The sequence below is a fragment of the Siniperca chuatsi genome, linkage group LG23, assembly GCF_020085105.1.
Source record: "Siniperca chuatsi isolate FFG_IHB_CAS linkage group LG23, ASM2008510v1, whole genome shotgun sequence".
Lineage (NCBI taxonomy): Eukaryota > Metazoa > Chordata > Actinopteri > Centrarchiformes > Sinipercidae > Siniperca > Siniperca chuatsi.
The window spans coordinates 4,510,022-4,535,940 of NC_058064.1; the positions used below are offsets into that span (position 1 = coordinate 4,510,022).

The 25,919-nt window shown below is 37.3% G+C and overlaps 2 protein-coding genes across 2 annotated transcripts in view; one reads left to right on the forward strand and one right to left on the reverse strand.

The window, feature by feature from the left end:
• Nucleotides 1-25,919, reverse strand: part of tbc1d30 (TBC1 domain family, member 30) — a 96,357-nt gene that overhangs the window by 15,381 nt on the left and 55,057 nt on the right. The gene's annotated exons all lie outside the window — the stretch shown is intronic.
• The window catches only part of prkcq (protein kinase C, theta), a 29,674-nt gene continuing 23,767 nt past the window's right edge, over nt 20,013-25,919 (forward strand). The window contains exon 1 of the mRNA XM_044186231.1: nt 20,013-20,095. The gene's annotated coding sequence lies outside the window, so the exon portion shown is untranslated. The remainder of the gene's footprint in view (nt 20,096-25,919) is intronic.

Sequence of the window (25,919 nt, forward strand, 5' to 3'; positions counted from 1 at the left end):
CCACCAATTTAGCATTACACTCCTATAACATCGCCTACAACACAATGGAAAGTAAAAAAAAAAACATTCACACACATCAACATTTCTGCAGCAGAAGCAGAGATATTGTCTTATTTTTCACGCATTCTTCTTTCTTGTCAAAACCTGGTGCCTACATTACCCACAATGCAACTTGACCACCAACAGTACAGCTAATGTAGCATCGAGCTGTCAGCCTGAGGAGCGGGCTACAGAGGTCTGGTGAACTCACTTCTCCACACCCAGAGATTTTTTTTTTTCCCATTTTCAAACTTCTTCAGCACCAACCACCGCTGACTCAAGTGACATCATTTAAGGCAATTTATCAGATTTCACACAGCTGCCTCTGGAGCCACAAAAGGCTTTATACAACTTTTGTATAAAGTACTGGTCGAGCTGTACTATCCAGTACACCACAGATCATAACAGGCCATTTTGGAAGGTCATGATTAAGTCTTAATGCTTCACTGGTAAAAATTAAAAGGTAATCTTTTACTACAAAGAAGTCAACACATAGCTTAATGATCTAAAACACACATAAAACACAAATATACCGTACAACCCATTATAACTATTAAATACATGGGTGTAATGATCCATTTGTTGAATCGATGCATCAATTATAAACTAATGCCGATTCAGCCACAGTGATCTACTAAAACAAATTAACAGAGAGAATTGCTTCTGCAAAAATCAATATAAAGTGCTTTGAATCAAACTAATTAAAGAATATTATGATGAAATAGAGGTCAGTAGATCTATTACTTGGCAGTTTTTTCCACAGGTAGCCCTGCTGGAAAGTGAGGTTTCTGACACTACAAACAAACATGAGACAAAAGAGAGTGACCTGGTTGATTACTGAACCTGAAGTCCAAAATGTGGCTACAGTTTGGCTTCCTAAAAGTTTAAGTCTTCAGTCTTTTGGCATGTTGAACATCAAATGAAAATATTAAGACATATAATCAAATCTTCACCTTGGAAACAGCAGTTTGTAACAAATACAACTCCATTAAATAAATGTGCACTAATGCAAGTGAGACTGTCCCTGTTCTTCTACATGGTGAAAAATAAACACGGAATTCCATATAAAACCTTACTCCTTTTAACAAAAGAAAAATAATCTTAACTCAAAGTGTACTCACTAGCTTTTTCCAGGGCTTTCACCCACATCTCATGGTCCTCATCAGTGGATGGTGTTTGCTCAGTTGTCACGTGACCTAAGTATGGAAGTTCAGTAACTTGATAACACATGGCTGTATATCTGTCTCTGTTCAAAGGTAATATTTGGCAACAATGACAACTGAGCTATTTCCATCCGCTCTTTTTTTTGTCAAAAAGAGTAATGTTTTGTACGTTTTCTGATTATTGTTAATCTTTTATAAGATTAAGGACAGTCTCACTTGCACATGTTTATTTGATGGATATATAATTCTGACTAATAGTTACTGATTCCTAATAGAGATTTATTGTTAAATATTTATTGACTATAAATTAACAAAAACAAAAATCTCTCTTGAATCTGAATCTAAACTAAATCATAAATCCAAATGTTAGGTTGTGGTGTCAATACCAGACCTCTATGGAGGACATGTTGACTTTGTTTTGTTTGAGCATGTGGTATGTATGACACTGTTGTTTTTTTCTTGACTGGAAAAATATTTATAATCGCACTCTCCTCCTACATACTGAACCCACAGCTGAATGGAACAAGCTTGTTCCCCCCCGCTCTCTGTGGGCTGCCAGTCACTCTGGGTAATGTAGGAAATCACAGACTGAATATGAAATACTGAGTGGTTGTACAAGAAAGTTCAATTGATTCCACTGTTAAAATTCATGTTTTGTCTTTTCAAACTGTACTTGTCACTAATTGATAATATCTCACAATCTGCGGGAATCCACGTGTGCACAAACACTCATAGTAAAACTGCATTTACATTTCTGTTTCTTTTCTTTTACTCCTTCAGTTCAGCATCACGCTATATAGCAGAGCTGCAATCGGGTCATTATCCTGGAGCGGCTCAGTGAGGAGCTTCAAGAACTCTGCTGTGGGTGAGTCTGAGAGGAAAAAGGTGGGAGGCAGAGGTTCAAGAAGGAGAGGAGGAGTGCACCGGAGGACGAGTGAGGGGGAGGGAAAGCAAGCGAGCTTAGGTCTGGTGGTTGGAAAGGAGAACGATGAAAATGTTTACTTATACATTAATTTGTATATAAAGAACGTGAGGTTCATGTTGTCCTTTTAGTAAAAAGTTGATCTGACTTCAGTTGATTCAGTAGTTGCCAAAACATACTAAGAGAACTTATCTCGTTAGACTTTATGACTTGTCTGATATTTTTAATTAAACATAGGAACCTTTTCTGGAATGTGTGGGTGTAAATAGAACTGCTATTTTTACCAGAGCGTTTGTAAGAGATGAGGTGATAAAACTCAGATTACTGCCATATGTGAGTCACAAGTTTAGTTTTTTTTATTATCAACATACGGTTTTATTTAACGTGGCTGCTAACGTGCTCTCATGCAATTGTGGGTTTTTTTTCTTTTCTGTAAAATGGAAAGTTCCAAAACTTAATAATCATCATCTATTGCTGACACCGTGGAGCCCCCGACTGCATCACACGGTCTCCATGTGTGTTGAAGACCATGTGATATGCCTGAAAGCTCCGCAGCAAGTGGATCCCAAAGCCCAAGTCTTTGTTGGTTTTAGGAGACGGTTTCAGATCAAGAGTTTGCTCGCTTGCTTGTTGTGGAGCTTTCGTCCATATCACATGGTCTTTAAAGTCCCCTTTCAGACATGCACTCCTTTACTTCATCTGATGGCAATTTAACATGTTGGTCTCATGTCTGAATAACAACTTAACACATTCTCCTGTCTGCCCTGTTTCCCTGCCACATACTAACTCTCCAGTCATTTCAGATCCAGCCACTCCCTCCTGACCTGCAGTAACCACTTTGCTGCAGTTCCCTGCCCACCTGCTCACCTCTTCCAGGGCAGTGGTGGCTCTAAAACTGTTCGAGAAGCGAACTCGTGACCGGAAGGTTGGTGGTTCAGTCCCCCGGACCGGCAGGATAAATCTGGGGAAATCTGGGTGGGGAAAGTGAAAAGCAGCGCTTTACCACCACTGAGGTGCCCTTGAGCAAGGCCCTTAATCCCAACTGCTCCAGTGGAGCTGCTCAGTGGCCAGCAGATCAAACTGTGGTTTTACTGGACAGCTTCCAGGTGTGAATGTGCAACTGTGTGAATGTGGTCAGGGCTTTCCTGAAAAAGAGAGCATTGCTCTCAGTGATAAATGAATGTGAGTTCCCACTTTCCCTCATCAGCCCTGCAGTATATACACAGACCCATTTCCACTCATTCCTTGCCAGATTGTCTTTTGTGCTTACGTGTATCTGATTTGGAATGGTTCTAAATGTGATCTCCAGGCTTTTTCACAGTATCTCAACAAGTGTATTTAACAAACCTGAAAAGCAAAAAACATTCTCTTGTGTATTTAACACTACTTGTTCACCATTTGTCCACATACCCCTTGGTAACTGCAGAAGTACCCCTGGTTGGAAATCGCTGCCCTAGATCACTGACTAGGTGCACCTATAGAATGACTCATCACGCATGTTTCATTTTGCACTGAGGAAAGTACAACATGGACTGAAACGTTTTCACTTTTGCACTCTTGCACATTTTTTCAGTCTGTACAGCCCTGTAATGTATTGAATACAAATATTTAAAATTTAAGACTCCAGTCTGAATCTCTTTTTGTTCTCTGTGTACGAGTCCTCCATTGCTGCAATACCAATACTATTTTTCTGACATTTTATAAACTAAACAATTGATTGAGTAAATGACAAGATCATTTCCAGATTAACTGATAATGAAAATGAAAGTTGAAGAAATGTCACCTCAGTTCACATCGCCTATCGAGTATTGCTTCCTGAGAAGGAAACAGAGAAGGGACCTCTGGCACAACTTCACCTATGGAAGTAGATGGAGAAGGGAAAAAGTCTGAAGAAGTCAAAACTCCAGTTTTACTACTAGTCCACACTAGTAGTATAAAGAACAACTTTATTGTGAGACCAATGCATTTCGCCCTATGACCTTCATCAAGGTCATCAAGCTGAAATGCGTTGCAGTTGCTATATAAGTTATTAAAATCTGTTATATCTGGTAAACCTGTTCAAGATCAATAAACTCTAAACAACAAGACAAAAACAAGTTTTATGCTTGGCTGAGGTGGAACAGCAGCAATGGAAACAGAGCGAATAAATCATGACCTAAATGAAGCATGTGACTTAACCATCACTCGTCACCAAAGAGATGAAAAATAGCTGCAGGGAAAAACATGAGATCTGTGTGGAGCCATAAGACTGTAACATTCCTCAAATTAATACATGAAATAAACATAAACCATATTTCCAACATGTTTTCCACACAGTTTGTGCTTTGACTGCCGCTATTTTAATTACGTCAATTCATTGCGGCCTCTTCCTCTGCAATGGTGTAATGGCACTCGACTGGAGAATTAGCGCAACCAACTGTTTATCTCGATTAACCAACTCCTAATATTCACACAACAGTAGTGGATGGAAATGCGCATTAATTATTTTGCCGATTTTCTGGAAATTCTGTTTAAATTTGCACTAAATTTGGATGGAAACATGGCTACTGTCAGCACAAAGATTACTAAAAAGGCAACATTTCAGTCATATACCACAGACATCATATTTGCACTAGAGCCACAAGCTACAAAAAGGTCAAAAAAATGTATCAAATGGGACGCCGGCATGCCGTTCCCCATCTCTCTCTCCCCTCATTTCAAGTCATCTCTCTGCTGTCAGATCTCTAATGACGGCATAACATGCCCCAAAGTACACGAGTAAAATCACAAACACCTAAGACAATTACACCATCGAAATTTTATACAATTCACCCATAAAATGAGACAAATGTATAGAGCCATGATAGAATACAAAAATTTCAGTGTGTGTGTGTGTGTGTGTATGTGTGTTAGTGTGTGTAGGTATGAGTGGATGTGGGGGAAGGCGAGGTGTATGGTTAACCATAGACTGAGCTCTCTGTCTCTTTCAGACACACACACTCTCACACAAACCTTCACTTGCATTGCACTGCAGACTTGAAATCTAGGTCATGGTAACACACACACACACACACAGTTTAAAGGCTCGACAGAGAGAGAGAACAATCAGATGTGATGAAGACGAGGCTCGATCTGAAGCTCACCACTGAACTATTTCAGACTGTTCACTAAAGCCTTAAAGCAGAAATCTACCCTCTCTAAAAACACTGTTAGATCTAATCAGTGTTTCAGTGCTTGCAGCCTTTCAAAAGTTGCTTTTTGATGAGGTGTTGCAATGTTCTTTTCTGTTGTAGCCAGTTTCTCTCAACCTGCCTTGTTTGTCTACGGTATGACTTGATGCCTTTTTAGCACAAGACAGAAAATGTGTGAACTTGTTGCAGTCAGCTGTGGTTTAGAAGTGTGATCCGACAAAGAGACAGCAACAGCAGAGTTTATTTTGGCACTAATGTCTCAGTGTTTAGGGCACAACATTACAATCATCATGATGGTGATGTAGTATCATATCTATCATTTAAAAATTACAACTAATCAGAAGTTTAAGTGAGTCTGAGGTAAAGATGAAACTATATAATGTCTGAAATTTAAGGACTCTCGCCTGCAGATCAAAAAGTGGCCTTTCATTTCTATCAAGAATTTTTGAAACATGTTTGATATTTCAATTGAAACCTGGCAGGTCTGTCACAAATAATTACATAATAGTCATGGAAACAGAACTGTTTGCTTCTAGTTGCGAGTACAAATATAAAAACAGTCCAAATATGTTACGGCTGTGACAATTTGTCTGCATTTTGTTTCCAAATGTTATTCCCCTGCCGTGTCTCCTGTCTCTGTGTGTGTGTGTGTGTGTGTGTGTGTGTGTGTGTGCATATGTGTCTGGAGGCGTGGCTACTCCTCCTGTCTCTCTCCACTGGCTCCTGACTCAACCACTCTCACTCACCTGAGATCCCTGCCTCCCATCAAGCTCATCAACCCCAGCATATCTACTCCGGCTCTCCATTCACTCATTGCCAGATTGTTGATTGTTCAACCACTGTGCTAGTTATTAGCTAACCATTGCTTTTGCTAAAGCATTCAATCTGTGTCGTGTTTCTGTGCTCCAGGATCACAACTCACCTGCCTGCTCCTCGTTTGCTCCTGCCTGTCTCCCAGCCACGCCACTACCTCACCTACCCGCTTACCTGTTCTGGATCTTCTTCATCCCAGTCTCGCCAAGCTCCACCACCATACCTTCATGTCCTCGCTGCCAGGGATCCCAGCCCCTGGTCTCCATCCACTTCCCCTTTCCCGTTCTTCAGTAGATCTCTTTATATTCCTACCCCTTGTCTGAGTCCTGCACTTGAGCCCAACCGTTAAAATATAGAATTATTAAAATAGAACTATTAGCCTACTTGAATAAATACATAAGATAAAAAATAATAGAAGACATTTATAATTTGCCTGTTTGGGGACCCCCTAATGACAGTGGGTCCTCAGTGACATATGCCTGAGGCCGGCTTTGATAATGCTTTTGTAAAAAAGTGGGGATAGTGGTGAACAACCCGAAAAGGAAATTCAATGTGCTACTGAGTACGTATGTTTCCATCCACTTGCTTTTATGTGCGTTTGAATACCTTTAAATTTGGAACGCCATAAATTTGACAAAAAAGGGTTTTACACTTACTTCAGGTAGAAAGGTTGTCATATAAAAAAAGAGATATAGGCTGATAACATTTTTTAATAAAACTTGATGATGTGGCACCTGCTTTCGCAATTGTAGACAAATGATTCCTGTCATGCTGCCATTCACTGTTACAGGCCTCCACTCTACCAGAAAGGCCCAAAAAATAAAGAGCTGAGTTGCAGGGGGGAGTTATAGTGTTCGATTATGTACTCTTGTCACGTCCTCTTAAATATCACTATATAAATGTATTTGATGTGTAGTTGAAATATGTGATACTGTCTGACAGTGATATATAAGGTAACATTTTCAACCTTAAAGCTACTCAAAGGTAAAAATATAAGGAAAATGGATGTTAAGGGATCAAGTGTAGACTTTGAAGTTTTACATTTTTTTAACTATATTTTATTTTAATTTATTGCTATTGAACTAAATATATGTATATGTTGTTTTGGGTACTGCTTTGGGATTTTGTGCTCTGTTCTAACTTTCTGGCTGGTGAAAGTCAGTGAAGGCCAGTTGGTGTGTGTGATGTCTTGTCTTTATTACAGTTTAGAGTACAAGTCTGTCCTCATTTTTTCACTAAATACAACATTAGATTCAAACCAGTATCTCTACAAATGTGTAACATGCATGTGTTGAAAATCAGGGTTCAAAATGGCAGCTCAAACAGGAATCCCTCGCTGACAGACCATAAAACCTCACATTTACTGCTGTTTTACAGCAGATTGTGAACAAAATGCATAATTCAGTAGCTGCAATGGAAATCTCTCCATGTGATCCTCTACATTTGGCCTGTATCCACAGGAATATAAAAAACACACCAACAAATAAAAGAAATGGTCCCAAAAATTCAAAGAGCATCACCAGTAGCAGCATTTTTAGACAGTCTGCTCTGCTCAGCTAATTTCCACTCCTGCAGACAGAGTCCAAATTTCTCCACATTCCTACCCTCTGGGAATAATCTGTCTTTATTTCTAATGAATTGCACGGAGAGATGCATGTATCGCCTGCATCAACAGATCGCAATCTGAATCCAGCAAGGCATGTCTCATAAATTATGCGCTCTCTGAGCTTTTGATAAGCTAATAGACATCTGAGTGGAGGCAAATTGATGCTGCGCTCACGTGATTCAGACAGACACGATTCACTATTGATTACTGTTTAGCGGGGGCTGAACAGTGGCCTATCTTAAACATCACACCTCTGTTTATACGACAGAGCACTTTCCTCTCTATTGTTCATTATTCATTAGTCATCTGGACTGCCTGTGGGACTCCCTTCCATCTGCTACAGCTCCATTTCCATATGCCTGTATCTGATATGTGGAGAGAGAGTGAGAGAGGGAAGCAGAGGGAGGGTATAAATTCATCTCTTTCTGCTCCCTTCATCTCTGTTTCAAAAGGTAATGCATTGGTTGATGCTATCATTGGGAGAATTGATGAAATGATAAAACTGAAAATAAATTGCTGCTTTGAACAGAGACAGCAGAGTACTGGGACACAACAGGACTGGTGTGGGAAGAAAGAAGTGTTTGAGTGCTGCGGGTGGGTGGCAGGGGAGGGAATTTAAAAAGAAAGAAATGTATAATTAGGAGTTGGCCGAGTAGTCTGCCCACATGGAAATTCACATTGAATAATCTGACACAGGAAATACAAAAAAAAAAAAAAGATTCACAGAATTATTCTCATTTTGCAATTTCAATGTTGGTTTTATTGTTTAGTAACAAAATGTAGGCAAAAACTTTATACTATTTTAACTTTTTACTTTTATTATTAAGACATAAAATGGAACAATGGAATGACTACTACTTTGTGCTTTGTTTCAGGAACTGTAAATTTAATATATTCATGCAAAAAATAGAAAACCAGTAATTGAGTTTCAGTGTTCCTGCAGAGTTTGATACTTCTGCTAAATTAACAAAATTTGCACCAGAGCTTCTCAACATGGAGTAGCTGGATATGTAGATAAAGCTGTGACTTGAGTGTTTGATGTCATTTGTGATTGAAAATAGATTCAATTTTCTCCCTCCATGCTCTGTAAAATGGAAGGTAAAAGTAATGCCATGCTCAGATTCACATGACAACTTGACAGCTTCCTGAGAGCTCAGTTTGTTTGTTTTTTAGAAATCTGAAACATAAAAACAGACATTTAGTAAGTGCTGACTTAGAACATGAGACACTGAACTCTAAAGAAACCCTGGAAGATGTTTTAAAGAATAAGGATTATATATCCTATATAAGAACCTGGACTGGCTTGTTGTCTGCCTAAGGACTCACCCCTTTGCTGGGGTAGCACACCTGCAACTTTTTTCCCCTAATCTGTGGATCCACTTTGTAATGACAGCAGGCAATAAGTGCAAGAAAATGAACAGGATGTTAATGCAAAATTCTACCACGGACCTTCTGACACTGCAACAGAGCAACATTTATTTTTGTGATGCACAGACATTGTGTGTAAAAACACACACGCAGTATTTTAGGAAACAGAAAGCAGTTAAGACTGTACCAGAGAGACAATATGGCAGATATCGTAGCTCTTACTTCTGATATGGATGGTAATGGATTTGTTTATTTATAGGGGAGAAAGCAAATTAAATCAACATCGGAATTTAAAAACATCATTGTAAATTTGCTGGAGTTAGCTTAACAGCTAATTTGCTTTCTCTAAAAAATATAGGGGGGAAAAACAGTTTATTTTGAAGCAATATTGCCTGTATTTGTAGTTGTATCGGTGGTTTTGTAAAGGTGGAGAAATTATTGGGTTGTAAAGATGCAGAAATGCTAAATCTAGGGCCCCAAAAAGCTAGGCCCTTGGCCCGTCGACCCTGATACTGTAAAAACATATGCACACTTGGGTGAAACTGCATTGACATTTCTAATAGGAATTGACTCCAGGTTAAGGTTTTTCCTTTGCCTTCCAGTGTAATATTGATCTGTATGATACATACAATATGTAATCAATCAAACTGCCTCACATCCATCATATCAGAGGGAGATGACACTGACTGACACGAAACGATTTTTAATGAAACGGAAGTCCTTCGATTTCTATACAATAAGTAGTAAAATTAGCAGCACCAAAATGGAAAAATCCTCCATTACAATTTAAAAATAAAGTGTTAGCAGTGAAATTATACAGAAGAATGCCAGAAAGTCGTACTTTATGTGTTGACATGTTAATGCATCAATAAGGAAAAGAGTTAGAATCAGAGACGATGACCTGATGATATGAATTAAAATCCACAAAATTGGAAATTTAAGGTTTTTCACTTAACTCTTACACCGGTTAGGGGATTTTCACGCTTTCAGATTGGTTGAAGGATCACATGTTCTTCTACAGGTTGCAAAAATCTGGCAAAAATCTGAGTTTCAGAAAAGCTGACAGGGGAGATTTAGATTTTCACCTGACAACAGACCTATTTTGTGAGCTTATCTAACATTGTAAATAAAATATTTAAAATGCTTTAAATGCAAAGTAAGCAGTAACTACAGTCACATAATCTTAGCTGAGTAAAGTAAGTATTGGTATAGTATTTCCCTCCAAAAAGTAATGGAGTATATCATGGAGTCCCCCAAAATGAAAGTACTTGAGTAAAGTACAGTACCTAAAACTGTTCTGTGTGAATGTACTTATAGTTACTTCTCACCTCTGGATCTCAACAATCACCAAACCAACACAAAGTTTGACCTCAATTCACACAATAAGATGTCATCAGCCACCTCACCGGTTTGTAAAGAAAGTGAGTGGATCATCAGAGATGGTAATGTCATGTCATCCTGTCAGAGTGAACTGCACCATAGAGGGGGCTTAGCAGTGTGTGTGTGTGTGTGTGTGTGTGTGTGTGTGTGTGTGTGTGTGTGTGTGTGTGTGTGTGTGTGTGTGTGTGTGTGCTCGCCCCTTAGGGGCAGGGATGTCAGTAATGTGAGAGCAGGCCCGTGTTGATGGTCGGGGGGGTCCGTGTCTGGAAGGTCAATGAAACACAGCTCTCCTCTTCCTCACTGCGTCAGGGAAATTCAAAACCTTACTGGAGTCACAGATGACACATTAGCATGCATAACAAACCCAGACTGGGCCCATATATCTGGCTGATCCAGGACTTTTATTCAATATCAGACTGTCAGTGTCATCAACTTCTAATATGACGCAAGTTTCTTTCTGAACAAAACGGCCGAAAAGCAGTCTATAGAACCTGCAGTCATTTTCCTTCTTTGCACTAGATTTTCTCTGTGATTTAACTCTTCATATTGACACAGTATCTCACAGACGTTCCTTGACTTTAAATAAAAAGCTGTATGTAATTACAGCAGGTTTTTACTTTACATTGCATAAGACTGAACTTCACTGATCCCATGTGGGGAAATTAAACGTGTCACAGCAGCAAAAACAACTACAAATGCATAGTATAGATAAGTAATCTAAGAAATTTCAATATAGGGCTGCAACTAAGTTTTTCATATATTTTCCATTCTATCGATTATTTTTTGATCAATTCACCATTTAGTCTTTAAAATGTCTAATGGAATGAAAATAATGGAAAGTGCCCATTACAAGATCCCAGAGCCCAAGGTGACTTATTCAGGTTGTTTGGTCCGCCCAAAAGTCCAAAACCCAAAAATATTAAATTCTCAATTATATAAAACAATAAAAGCAGCAAATCATCATGAAGTTGATGATTCATTTTCTGACAAATCGACTTATCGTTTCAGCACTACTAGAACACTACAGTACATACATCATGAGAGTCAACTATGCAAACTATAAAGCATGCAAAGTAAAAAATAAAAACAGATTACTATATACACTTTATATAAGTAGTAACTATGAATGTGATGATCTAAATACTGTGAGTATTTTTCACCTTAAAAAGTATAAATTCCAGCAGAAATTATATATTAATATAAACAACTATCTACTGACAGTACTTGCTCAAAAATATTAGTTTTAACCCCAAACAAAATACAGAAAATATGTAGAGAAGCACACACTATTTGTTAGTTAGTTATATGATATCATACAGACACTGGTGGAAAGTAACAAAGTACATTTACTCTGTAAGGTACAAGCACTGAACTGAAGTACAATTCTGAGCTACTTGTGCTTTACTTATTTTCTTTTTATGCTACTTTATACCTCTACTTCACTACATTTCAGTGAAAACAACTGTACTTTTTACTCCACTACATTTATTTCGCAGTTACTTTGTAGATTAAACATATGACCACAATATGAGACTTCTTTGTACATAAAGTAGTTAAAATTGCTCCTTTTCAACCAGCAACAACTTTAAATACTGCTTACAAGTCACTGCATCAATTATGACAATCCATATAATAATATATTTAATATACTGTATATGATGTATTCTGCATTATGAGTACTTTTACTATTGATTGTGGGTGAGAATACTTATGTGCTTTTGCTTAAGTAAAATACCAAATGCAGGACATTTACTTGTAATAAAGTATTTTTACATTGTGGTAGTATTACTTTTACTTAAGTAAAGGATCTGACTACTACTTCCACCACTGCATGCAGAGATGTGTATGTTGCCTATAATAAAAAGTTGTTCATGTATCTCAAATACTTCATTCGTTCTCATTTATTCTCTCCCTCAAATGTTTCTTTCTGTTTCTCACGCATCCTCATTCCTCTTCATCCCACCAGTTTTCCTCTTGAATTTGATTGTATTGTACTGAACTCCACACAGTGAAGACTGACCAGATGTTTAACGCAAGGCACTGCAATTATCATGCTCTATTTGTGAGCACATGTGTACACACACAGTGTTTGCACTCAATGTGTATGTGTGTCTTTTTTTGTGATCATAAACTGGCCTGTTCTTCACCTGACAAAATTAAAATTTAAAACAAAAATTTTTTTCCCCTTGGGCAGATTTCACTTTACCTGCATTTAAATGTTGCGATTATTCTTTGCTCTGAAATAGCTGACTCATTTCCTGTTGTGTCTCCACTCTGTATCATCAACTGCTGCACAGCCATGTCACAGTTTAGTTATGCGCAGCTCTCTGCACCGCAAGTGTATGCCACGGTGTGTGTATTGTAATCAGGTAGAAGGTGTGTGTGTCTCATTTTTAGTTTCATTTGTAGTTTTTTTTTTTTTACTGTAAAAATACTCAGGGGTTGGCCTATAATAATGCATGTGCTGGTATGCAATATGAATGTGAAGAAAAGACGGGGGGTCGTGTGTGTAAAAGATGGCTCGGTGGTGGAGGAGGGGGAAGGGGGGTTCTTTGGATTGTTGCAGCAGCTGGTTGGCTGCTGGGCTGGTTTCCATGGCAACGTGTGTAAAAAGAGTACAGGCTCCGTCCCTCAGTCCCGTATTGATGCTCTGTACAAAAGAATAACGTTTTACAATTACATGCCCTCCACTCTGTCTCTTTCTCTGTCTGTCTGTCATTAATCCTTCTCTTAACTCAAACACTCAAACTGAGAGGGATTTATCTGAACTGTTTCTAAAAAACATCTAATTGAAAATAGGAGATATTAAAATATGAGTTTTATTAATAGACAATATGCAGACTCTCCTCATCAGTCTAAATCAGTGTGCAAGAATAAGAAGATTTTTTCAACTGATCTCCACATCCAAATTCATATTCTCCACAGAAAGGGTAACTGATTAGATTAAAAAAAAAAAGCCTTTGCAGGATTTGCTGCTGTTCATATGCAGCTCTTGCAGAAGGATTAATTTAGTGCAATGCATGGGGAAACTCACCAAAAGACTCTTGTGGTTCTGCTGACAAAAATAGTTCAGTATGTTTAAAAAACCACCTACAGAGGGACTCTACAAGGAAATGATATCAAGTCACCTTCAGACCTGCAGCCAGAATAACATGATCTCTGCTTGCAAAGACAGAGTTTGATGGTTTGTGTTGAAATCACTGATTTTATTATTCAGATTAACTGACCCTTTGACAGGTCCTGCTTTAAAAACTCCTGCTGCACAGATAAGCTTTGTTCAAAAACACAGAACCTGAATTTACATTCTAGCAGGGAGCCCACCGTTTACAAAGATAATATAGATGAAAGTCAAAACGTATGTAGAAAATTATGCAAAAGACATTTAAAGTTTAATTAAATCTGGAGTGTATCTTTGTTAAGTGGTGGAGGAAGGTCTGAAAAATGAATGTGTGATGCTGTCAAACTGTGGGGAAAATAATTATTTATCTTATTATGAATGTACTTAGTGGAAGGTTCAGGGTGAACACTACAACCATTAGGGTTCAAATAAATTAGAGGTCTGGGGTAAAATGTTAAAATTGCTTTCTTTGGATATTTTCTAACATCAAATCCGTTTTGCAGGATGGCAGTTGGTGTTTTGTACGATTAACTGGTAGCAGACTGAATGCAAAAATGCTAGATAGAATAAAGGTTTAAAGGCAGAACAGTTAAATGGATGAACACAATGTTGTGAAGACTGCTGGCCTTGAGCTACCTCTGCACTACATGTAGCAGGTTGGTTTTGGCAAGAAAATCAGATGGATTGCTTCACAATACAGAAGAGAAAAAAGGGCTGCTGATCTTTGCAAACAACAATCCAACAAACAATCCAAACACCTGCAGATTTTTGGTCTAAGTTGGATTTAAAGACTGAAAAAGAATATCACTATTAACAGATTGTCTTCCTTGATAAAATGACAAGAAAGAAGGAGAAGGGGCAGAAACTAACTGGATTCATGGGAAATGTGGTCTTAATTTTGAGAAATACAATACCACAGGCACAAAACAGACACTATGAATACGTTTTTTGGGAAGTTGCTCTTTTCCTGTTTGGAGAAACCAAACTACATTCATGTCTATAACTATTTTGCATAAGCAACATACAGTCTGAGGGAGATGTAATGCTGCCAGCACATAGATTTTTCTTTAATATACGAGACAGAGCCTTCATATTGTGCAATAAATATCTGCAAGACATTCACTGCCAACATTATTCAGATGGTTATTCCTATAATCATGCATATGGCTAAAAAAAACCCCAACAAAAACATAACATTAACTAACATTATTTAAAATATATTTAAAATGATTTAAATCCCAAAAGAAGTTTCTTTCAGCTTATACTTGAGGTTTTGAAATTCAAAGCAGTTTCAAAACATCTAGTACATGACGGGCTACAAGCCAAGAATAATATTTGGCTGTTTAAGGAACTACTGTTCCGCACAGGGAAATATGGCTCCCATGAAACACTGCTGTAAGCCCATTGGTGCAGTACAGTAGAGGGCAGGAGAGGACAAGAGAGGGCATTACAGGACATTATTGTAAAGTATAGGACATTAGAGGGCAGTGGAGCACATTAAATGGCAGTTCAGTAGAGTACAGAGAGGACAGTACAGTTCATTAGAGGACAGTAAAATACAGAAGAGGACAGTACAATACAATGAAGGACAGGACAGGTTAGAAGGTACAGTAGAGGGTACAAGTACAAGACAGTACAGGAAGGTAGAGGACAATATATAGACAGTAAAGAACTTTAATAAACAGGACAGGACAGCACAGCTGAAGATAGTGCAGGACAGTAGAATACAATACAGAAAGGTGCAGGAAAGTACAGTACAGAAGCAGCTAGTACAGCACAGTACATGACAGTACAGACAGTAGAAGACAGTACAATACAGGTCAGGAAAGTATAGTTCAGTATAGTAGAAGACAGTAAAGGATTATTACTACTACTGCTACAGGGCAGTAGAGTAGAAGACAGTAAAGGATAGTACAGTAGAGCACTCCCAGCCTGTTTGCATTGTGACCCTTTACAGCAAAGCAATGTATTTGAGACTCCTTGTCACAGGTTGCATACATATATAAAAAAAAAAACATTAAAAAGCATTGATTAGAGGAATGTCAGAAAGAATAAACACAATTTTGCAGCAGAAAAGTTTCTTCTTTTTCTTTGCTTTATTGTTAATCATCTCGCGACCCCTCAGATTTATCTTGCGTCCCCTTGGGGGGCACCGACCCACAGCTTGGAAACCACTGTAGTAGAGGACAGTACAGTTAAGAACAGCAGAGGACAGTAAAGTATAGTACAGGACAGTACAGTACAATAGAGAACAGTAAAGTACAGTATACGACAGTGCCGTAAAAAGCGCTACAATACAATGAAGCAAGTTATAAATACTAAGTAAGCATCAGACAGTGAAGGACAGAACAATACAGTCAAATATACTAATAGACATTACAGGACAGTAGAAGATAGTAAAGGACTTTAAAAGACAGTATAGGATAGTAAAGGACAGTATCAATAAAGTAAAATACACTACAACATAATTAAAGGTTATATTGATAACATTTTTATATACAAAAAAAAAAACAAACAAAACAACATCCACAGAGCTTTTAGAAAGGTGTGGATTAAAAGTATTACTTTTCCTAAAAAAATATTTTGACGGTGATTTAATCATTTTTTAAATGTTGACAGGTCCAAAATGAATGTTTTGTTTATCTCTGTGTGAGCTGTCTGACGTTTGGTTCCTGCTTCTAACAAGGCTTGTCAGTCAATAGTATAACGACGTTGGTATCACGTGGTATAGTTGCCAATTTGTGTGGAAAAAACGGACACTGACGTTAGCGCATATTAGCTATCTTAGATTAATCGTAAACAACAATAACCCATAAAATTACAGTTCTGCATATTTAAACAAAATAAACAACAACTACTGACAGCCATATTCCTTAAAGCCTTAACTTAGAAAAATAATAGCTTCAATCCCTGAAGAGCTACGTTAGCATTAGAGACGGTTGCGTTCAGTTACCTAACGTTATAGTTCCCTCAAACAATGTAAAGTTATAACGAAGATGCATATCAGAGGGGATTTAGAAGTGGGCCAGGGTCCGACATAACCGATGGCCCGGGGGCCAGTACAAGTTTATGTAGGGCAACTTGACTGTGGCAGACTGGTCCACTTATGAAAAGACGGTCGGTCTTCTTTAAGAACGGAGTGGATGTGGGATCCCAATATATTACCAATGTGTCATGTCGAAGGTGAATTAAAGTTCACAACTACTGTAAATCTACTCATTATACTGTTTAGACCCAAACAGTGACTGTTATTGAGGGTGTCATCTCATATGGCAGTCTAACGTTAGCCCTATTATGAGACACTTTGCTGAGGTACTTGTGGCTAGCTAGCCATGTAGCCCGCTGTGTTGAGCTCAACAGTTATGGTACTCACATTATTATAAAAATCTGAAAATACTGACATGATCATACGTCGTCCTTCTCCCTGTAGCCATTGTTGCTGTGCGGTGCTCAGTTGTTTTTTATAATCTGCTATGAGATGTACAATGTACTGTACTGAACTCTTTGATTGGATTGAAATGTAAATATTTACCTAATGTAATTTTACGGTAAGTGTTGTAATATAGGGCCCCTATAATTATTAAATGATGGGGGAATAAGTGTTACCTAAAGCTAGCTAGCCATATCCTAAGATTACCATAGATAACATTACATGAAACACCACCAGACAAAGTAACCTAAATCTATAGCTAATGTATAGCTGTATGTTCCTAAATGAATTCACTACTTTATCACGAAAGATTTATCACTATATATGAGTCTGAGTCTCACTCCACTCGACCATGAAATATCCAGGTTGTGCAACAAACTGGCAACCACTGGAAGGGGGGAGGGGGAGTGCGTCATCTAGTGGCTGGATGTTATCAATGTTATCAATAGCACCTTTAAGGACAGGATAGGACAGTAGAAGACGGTTCAGTACAGTAAAGACAGTAAATGACAGTACAGTTCAGCACTATCAGCACGTGTACAGTAAATACCATGTTAAACACACTAACAGGAAGGACTAACATGGCTGTCTGGGGTTTTCTTGATCTGCTCAGTGTATGATAAATCTTCTGTAACTGTAATTAGTAATTATGACTGTTCCTTCTGAGTGTGTATGTGCAGGACTGAACAATTACGCTCACTGGAAAACACTGAAAGTTGCTAAACACTCAGTAGTTATAGGAAGAGGAAGTGTGACCTCATCAACACACAGAGGCTTTCTTCTCCTGCTGTGCATTTCATATAAAAAAAAAATTGAAATCAAATCCATTACTTAGTGTATGACAAACATGATGGATGCGATGTCCAGGACAAAATGTCAAAAGACGGTAACGTGTAAAAATATGGGTGAACCTGGTTGTCAGCCAGGCATCTGCTGCTGTGTTATCTGCAGGAATCTACTGATTTGTGATTGGCTGTGAGAGGCGGACTGCTCTGTCTGCCTCTGAACAGGATGGATGGATAAATGGATAGATGGAGGGATATATGGATAGAAAACTAGATCTGTGCCTTTAATCGTGCTCAAGATAGTGGTCACAGATAGGTGATGAGTCATATTATAAACATAAATGAAATATCCATTACTTTTATTTTTAACTACTTTTCAATTTGGCCAAATTATTACTTTTTCACAGGTATTACTGATGGCCCTCATTGCTTTCCACCTTAAAGTATTTGCCTTCATGCTGAAAACCCAAAGGCCATTACATGAACACTGGCACCTCCTGGTGGAGAAAATACAAAATATTAAATCTATTATTTATTGAACAATTTGGTCATCTTTATTTTCCCTGCAGACATTCTTCTTGTTAGTAAGCCACATGTGTGTTTACTTGTCAGTTAACAACATTATAGAGGGCATATAGAGAAATCTAAAGACAAGAAAAGAGCTTGATAATTTGCATTACTAAATCATAGAGACTACAGGGGTTAGACATGCATAACATTATGCAATGCAATAGAACAGCACTGCAGTAAAAATACCTTGTTGAAGCTTATAATGTTAAATTTCTGTTGAGGGAAGTATTGATTCAAGTCAAGTTTGGGGCTGCAATTTGTCATATTGCACCATATTGTAAGGTGTTAATGTTACCGTGTCAATTCACTATATGTTCATTTTGTTATTTGATGAGTCAAAAATGTGTGTTTACTTGAAAAAAAGGGCACATTTCCCCTCAAAATTGATTTTAGAAGTAAGATACTGCGCCATGTATGACTCACCCGGGGAAATCAACTCTGCCAAGTTTCCCCTGAGCACCAACTTTATTATGTGACCAAAACTGTCATATGACTAAGCATCTAAAAGCAGTACAGTTCAGTTTTATAACTGTTAGATACTGTTGTTCTGTCCTTTATTAGAATGACCTACTTCTCCAGGTGGTCAAATGTCAATGTCTTGTGGTTATAATAATAATAATAATAATAATAATAATAATAATAATAATAATACATTGACACTTGTTGGTAGTTTGATGTTTCCTTGCTTGTCAACACACCTGGTAAGCCACAACTTCAACAACTTATTAATGATTCACGGTGAATTCAGTATTATACAGCTCTACAAACAAAACAAAAACTCACAATGTGTCAACAAAATCTCCACTCCATTTGTCTCACATCACTCACTACCGCCCTCAACCTACTGGAAAAAGAAAAGCAGTCAAACCAACTCTAAAAGTTAAATTGTACTAAAATGAGAGCTACGTTTTGTTTTTTATGTGTATGCTGGATTAAGGACTGTATCGAAAACACTCAAGCTATGACTTTTCCCATCTAAGCTCATTGAATGTGTCCTATCACTTCTTATTCTTTGTCTGCTTGTTTCACAAAGAAGTTTCACTTTGTATGTGGGTGGATAGATCACTGTTGCATTCAGTGTCTCATGGGAAGTTGCAATGACTGAGGAAAGATTTGCTACTACACAAAAAACACTGACACTAAAAGGTCATTTAAGGTCTGTTTTTATCTATTTTAGAAATCAAATAGCGCGGAGCTATAGGAGAAGCAGGGATTAGACTTAGAATCAGAAATACTTTATTGACCCCCGAAGGGAAACTCTTTGTTACAGCAGCTCGCCTTTACATCAGTGCACACAGGAGAAAGTACTAGCAAAAAATATAATACAATTCACTATAAAAACAGGTCAGAAAATAAATTAAGTACCAGGTGGGTATAAGTATAAAATAAAATAAGTGTGAAGTACCACAAGAAAATGCACAACAGGCATATTAGTACCTAAATGTATGATCTACTTCATTTAATAGCCTCTGCCACCTTAAATGTGTCCGATCTAGCTCAGATTCCATGGTTAAACAAACAAAGAAACAAACAATGTCCCTGCCCCTTTTTATGTTTTTTTTTTATTCAACACCATAATTGGTGCAGGATTTCCAAGAAGTCAGTATTCCGAGAGTCAGTGAACGCCTCGTGATTTCACAGTTAAATGCACACTCTGCTGCTTCCAGTCTGTCAGAGAAATGTTCGGATGGAGAGCAGCTTCTGTCTGCGATCACTAAACTTCAGTTACAGGTTAGTGACACTGTTTTCAATATTCTGCAGAGTTTTAACTATTTTAACTATTCCTACTATTTACCGCAATAATGGTCTTCTGAGTTTGGATACTGCACAATATAGCAAACATTTAACACCTTTCACACAGTAGTATGAACATGAAAACAACATAAATAGCTGCACGTGTCTTTGACATTTAGCCTTTGGTGTATTATAGGCTAAGTGGTTGCTATTTTAGTGCTCTCTTTTGTTTTGAAACCTAAGAGTATGAGCTTGTTAGCTACATTTAGAAACCCAGAGGTCATAACAGGCTAGAAAATCACTGAGTTGATCAGTAAAAAGTTGCATGCATTGATAAAGCAAAACATAGGTATTGATAGTGTGGTGAAGTTGTGGAGGGTTATATTCTTTTTACTATGTTCTACAGTATCTTTGAATGAGTGTCTACTGCAGGAACACTTGGAGTATCACTTATTTTATATTCAGAGCCTATATTTAAGTAAAAGTAGCAATACCACAATGTAAAAATACTCCATTACATGTAAATGTCCAGCATTCAAAATCTTACTTTAAGTAGGGAGGTATTATCAGCAAAATGTACTTAAAGTATCAAAAGTAAAAGTACTCATTATGCAGCAGAATGACCCCTGACAATGTTATATATATATTACTTTATTATTAATTACGCTTTAATATGTACAGTAATGTGAACAAATTCACATACATTTAGGTGGTTTAATCCATAATAAGGCAGTAACTATATCTGCTAAATGTAGTGGTGTAAAACGTGCAATATTTCCCTCTTTAATACAGTGAAGCAGAAGTATAATGTGGCATAAATTGGAAATACCTGTAATGTATACCAAAACTGTACAAAAGTACAGTACTTGAGTAAATGTAATTAGTTACATTCCAGCCTTGCAAATAAACTTAGCACGTTAGCAGCATTTTAATGTTGTGTTTGAGAGGGAACCAATTGTAACTACTGTATATGTATTTTTGGTTGTTTAGTCTATAATAAGGCGTTGTATCTTATAACTGATCATTTGTTTTCTGTGTCTGCAAAGTAACTAGTAACTATAGCTGTAAGATAAATGTAGTGGAGTAAAAAGTGCAATGTTTCCGTCTTAAATGTTGTGAATTAAAAGGATCATATAAAATTTGTACTTCAGAATTGTGCTTGAGTACAGTACTTGAGTAAATCGCAAATTAAACAGCACAGCAGCCTGTTTAAGTCATTTTACAAAACCTACAGTTACAGAAACAATTAGACTAAACACATTTGCATTTTTTGAGGGAAAAGACTGCAGTTACATAATTATATTTTTCATTAAATGTCCTGTTTTCACTTTAAAAACTGCCCTAAATTTGGGCCTTTTTGATACAGTGTTAACTAATAGTTTAACGAGCAAGATAAATCATTGATGAAAGCTGTTGATCCTTTGTGTGTACTATGTTCTGTCTTTGAATGACTGACCACTTCAGGGACACTTGACACTTGTCAAAGCGGCAGCTATAGTCAAAGGCTTCTGTCACACACATGGCCGTCCTGTCAATAACAACAAAGATCTCCCTCCTCCACTTTTGCCTACTTCAAAAAGCTCTGGTACACACACACACACACGCGCACGTGCACACGCACACGCACACACACACACACACACACACACACACACACACACACACACACACTGTGCTTTGATGGTGCTCTGTACAGAGGGTCAGGTCGGAGCCTCGTTTGACTTTGCCCTCCCTCATAAGGTTTGTGAAAGGTCTCTGGCGTTGGCACACTGGTACTTGACCTTCCCTGTATCTCCATGTGTGTGTTTGGCATTTGAGTGCCCATGGGTGGTCGCAGTTAAGTCAATCCGCCGTCTCAGATGGCACCGTGATGCCTGCACACATAAAAGTGTGTGCTGAGAAACAACATGATACAATAAAGTCTGTTTATTCTCTCTGTTGGCTGTACTGAAAAAGATAAACATCAGCCACAGGAGCAGGCCACAGAGATTTGACAGATTTGATTTCCTCAATATTAAATAACCCACATTATCTCACTAAAATGAAACACGAAAATTAACACAAAAGCCTTTGTTTATGTCCCTATGCGCGGAAACGCACATTAGACTACACCAGCAGCTGATTTACAGCGTTTGAGCTGCTGTTTTGGTTCAAAATAGTGATCAAAGGTTTTACAGTATGAAGATCAGCAGCTTGTTTTAACAATGACCCCTGTGTTGGTCCTGTCTAAATCCTCTTACATTTAGAGTATGGTTACTTCATGAGAAAGAAAGAGGGCATAGATGGTGTAATCCCATTAGGACGTCACCACAGGCTTCATACTTTACAGCTCAAATCAGCTGTACAGTCTTTTCCTTTGAATATTTTTTAAGTAAACTATTTAACGTAATTTTATGTTGTGTATTACATAAAATTATGTGAGCTTTTCCTGAGCATTACATCAGACAATCACATTGGCCTTCTGTTTCAAACCTGTGCCATATGTGCATGAAACATTAATCAACATTAATGGCCCAAACCTAACCAAGTTAATAGACTTTAGATAGAAAACAAGTATGTTAACTTGCAAAGAAAGCAGGAGCACTTTAAAATGATGTAGCGTAGACTTTATTCCATGAGCTGACGTTTTGGCAACAGTGTGCCTTCTTCAGAGCTTGAAGGGAAAAGCCTGACAACATCGTATTTATAGTTCTACTTTTTTATGAAGTAGATAATCCATTGCACATAAACAATCTGTACAAAATATTTAGCCCGTTTCTTAAATCATTCAATTCTGCAACAATATATATAAAAAGTTTTCCAAGGACTTATTCAAGTTAATAGTTTACTGCATGAAAATCAACAAAAAACATCCATCCAGTTTTTTGTCCAGCTAGTTGAGCTAGCTAAAATGAAAGTTAATCAAGTTACTAGTGGTTTCCTGACTAGTGCAATTTTCCATAGACAGAAGAGGACACTTGTTCTATCAATGAAACAAAACAACAGACTGTTGAAATCATCTTGGAGCACCTGCAAACGCTGCGGTACGAGACTGGGCACTGCAGTTACAGAATGACATTTCCCATTAAATGGCCTCTTTTTTTTTTTTAAGTATCACCCTCAATTTGTGCTTTTTTGATGCAGTGTTAACTAGTAGGCTTTGCTGCAAGACAATTGATTAATATAAAGGGCCACGATCACCAAGATGTTCAAATGATAGATAGATAGATTAGATGGATTCAACTTTATTGTCATTACACATGTACAAGTACAAGGCAACGAAATGCAGTTTAGGTCTAACCAGAAGTGCAATAAGCAAGTGCAGGATATAAAGTGTGTGCATAAATGCAGGATAGAGCAGTATTATGAAAATGAAAAGTGAAAGTGGTACTATGGACATTATATACAGATGGCTTTACTATAAACAGAAGTATACTGATGGATATGTACAATAATGAATTGGACTGGGCTGAACAGTAGTGCAATGAATATTAAGTAGTGCAAATTATGGACAGAAATAGTAAACAGTGCAGTAGATGAGTTAACTGGAGTGCAAATGATGCAGTATATGTATGTATAAATAAATAAATAAATAGTCCGCTAGTGCAAATGAACATGTGGTACATGTAGCAAAAACAATGAATGGCATGTTTGCTTTAACAAAAACCTATGTTCTCTGTATCGAGCCAGAAATGTGGTATTTGTACATTTAATCAGAGGTGTGAACAAGCCAACTTTGCTCAAGTTTCAAATCAGTTTCAGTCAGATATAAATGTCAAATAAGTTTCAGCACCAATTAAAGAAAACCAGGTCTAGTCCAGATAGTGTCAAGTCTAAAAAAAGTTAAAAACCAAGTCAAGTAGAGAAATATATATGAAATAAAAATAAATATCTATAATAAATATCTAATATATATTTTTAATTGGATAAGCTCTACTGTTACCCAGTTTTAACCTTACTAAATTCATTACATAGAGTTCTGTGACACAAAATGTACATTAACATACATATGATTTACACTATGAAAGCACATGACTTTAAATCAAGTCATCTTAAATATATTAGGATAATCAAGGAGGGATGATGCTAATAAATGTACCAACTCAGAATCTTTTACATCAAGTACATATTTTGTTATCTACTAACTTATCAGATCATAGCTGTGCTCTGCCCACCTTTTTCAAAATTTAGAGCAGCAGTGTTTTGAGTTTGGTGGTGTTTTTCAATCAAGTGTTTGCAACAGCCCCACCTGTGAAGCTTCAAAATGAAAAATATAACCGCTCAGAGACAGGAAGTGTGGTTACATCGTCGTGACTTAGGCACCGGAAATTTTCCTCCCCCTGCATGAATGCAGCATTTAACAACAGGTTCAAACTCTACAGGAGGCTGCAGGGGAGGGCTGCAGCTCTGCACATTTCAAATGTTTTAGGAGGAGTAGAATGTGTGTGTGTGTGTGTGTGTGTGTGTGTGTGTGTGTGTGTGTGATTGGGTGTGAGTGAGAATCAAGATCAATATCAGTCTGTGACTATACTGTATGTGGATAATTATATGCAGATGAAGATATTTATGCAAGTTACATAATAATTGAAAAAGGTAATAACTACTCTTCGCAATATGGTCCAAAATCAAGAATAGCACAAAAGTGAGGCCAACTATGATAGTAACAGTTACTAAGTAAGTTGAGTCATTAGTTGCTATGATCAGCTTCACATTATAACTGTTATAATAAAATGGGATATAATGGTGTTCAGTTAGTCAGTATAAAAGTCAGTAAAGTCGATAAACACAGTTTATTAAAAAAAAAAAACAAGGCTACAGCAGTGTTCCAGTTTCATACTGCACGCTTACCCCTAATAATGATATGGTAAGTAGGACATTACTTAAGAAAAAAAGACAAAATTAACTAGACTTCACCATGCTAGTATGCAGACTAAAACCGCTTGATTTTTCAATGTCCTGCAACACACAACAGAAATGGAAGAGCATCTCACAACTGGAGAAGTGAAAAAAATGTGAAAGGTGATACAGCTGCTCTGGCAACAGCTTATAAAACAAACACAGTTATGGAATATTTGTGATTGTCAGTAGCCTATTATTCCTATTTTGCCATCCTACTTCCAGCTGATGGTGCAAGCCAATTGTTTAGTCGATCAACAGAAAATTAATTAGCAACAATTTTATTTGTTGATTAATCACTAAGTAATTTTTTAAAGCACAAATTCCAATAATTAACTGGTTCCACCTTCTCAAATGTGAATATGTGCTGGTTTTCTTTGTCTTCTGTGATATTGAACTGAATACTTTGGGGGTTTGGAATGTTGGTCAGACAAAAAGGGCAATTTTAAGATGTCAGCTTGGGCTTTGGGAAATTGTGATCAGCATTTTTGTACTGTTTTCTGAAATTTTCTGAAATCTGACCAAACAGATGATAACAGTGATAAATATCTTCTGTAGTACCCACCAAAAAAGTGTGCTGTCAACATCAGTAGGTAGCGTAAACCTCGTAGGATTAGTATTTACAGTACCTGTAATATGAATTATAATAGTGCCTCTTAGAGGTCATGCTTTTTCATAAACGCAATAAGACCAAAATAACTTGAACTAACTGAACAATCAGCACAGTTAGAGGTTAGAAGTAAATACTGTACTTATATACAGCTATGAGATAATAGTTCTTTGACTTTATATATTTCTATTTTGAGAGACTTACTTTTATCCCACTACATTTCAGAGGGAAATGTTATGCTTACTAGTAGTACTTAGTTTACGAGTTACTATGTGGATAAAGATTTCACTTTCATTCATTCATTTGATCCATATGTCATATACAAAATAAAAACAT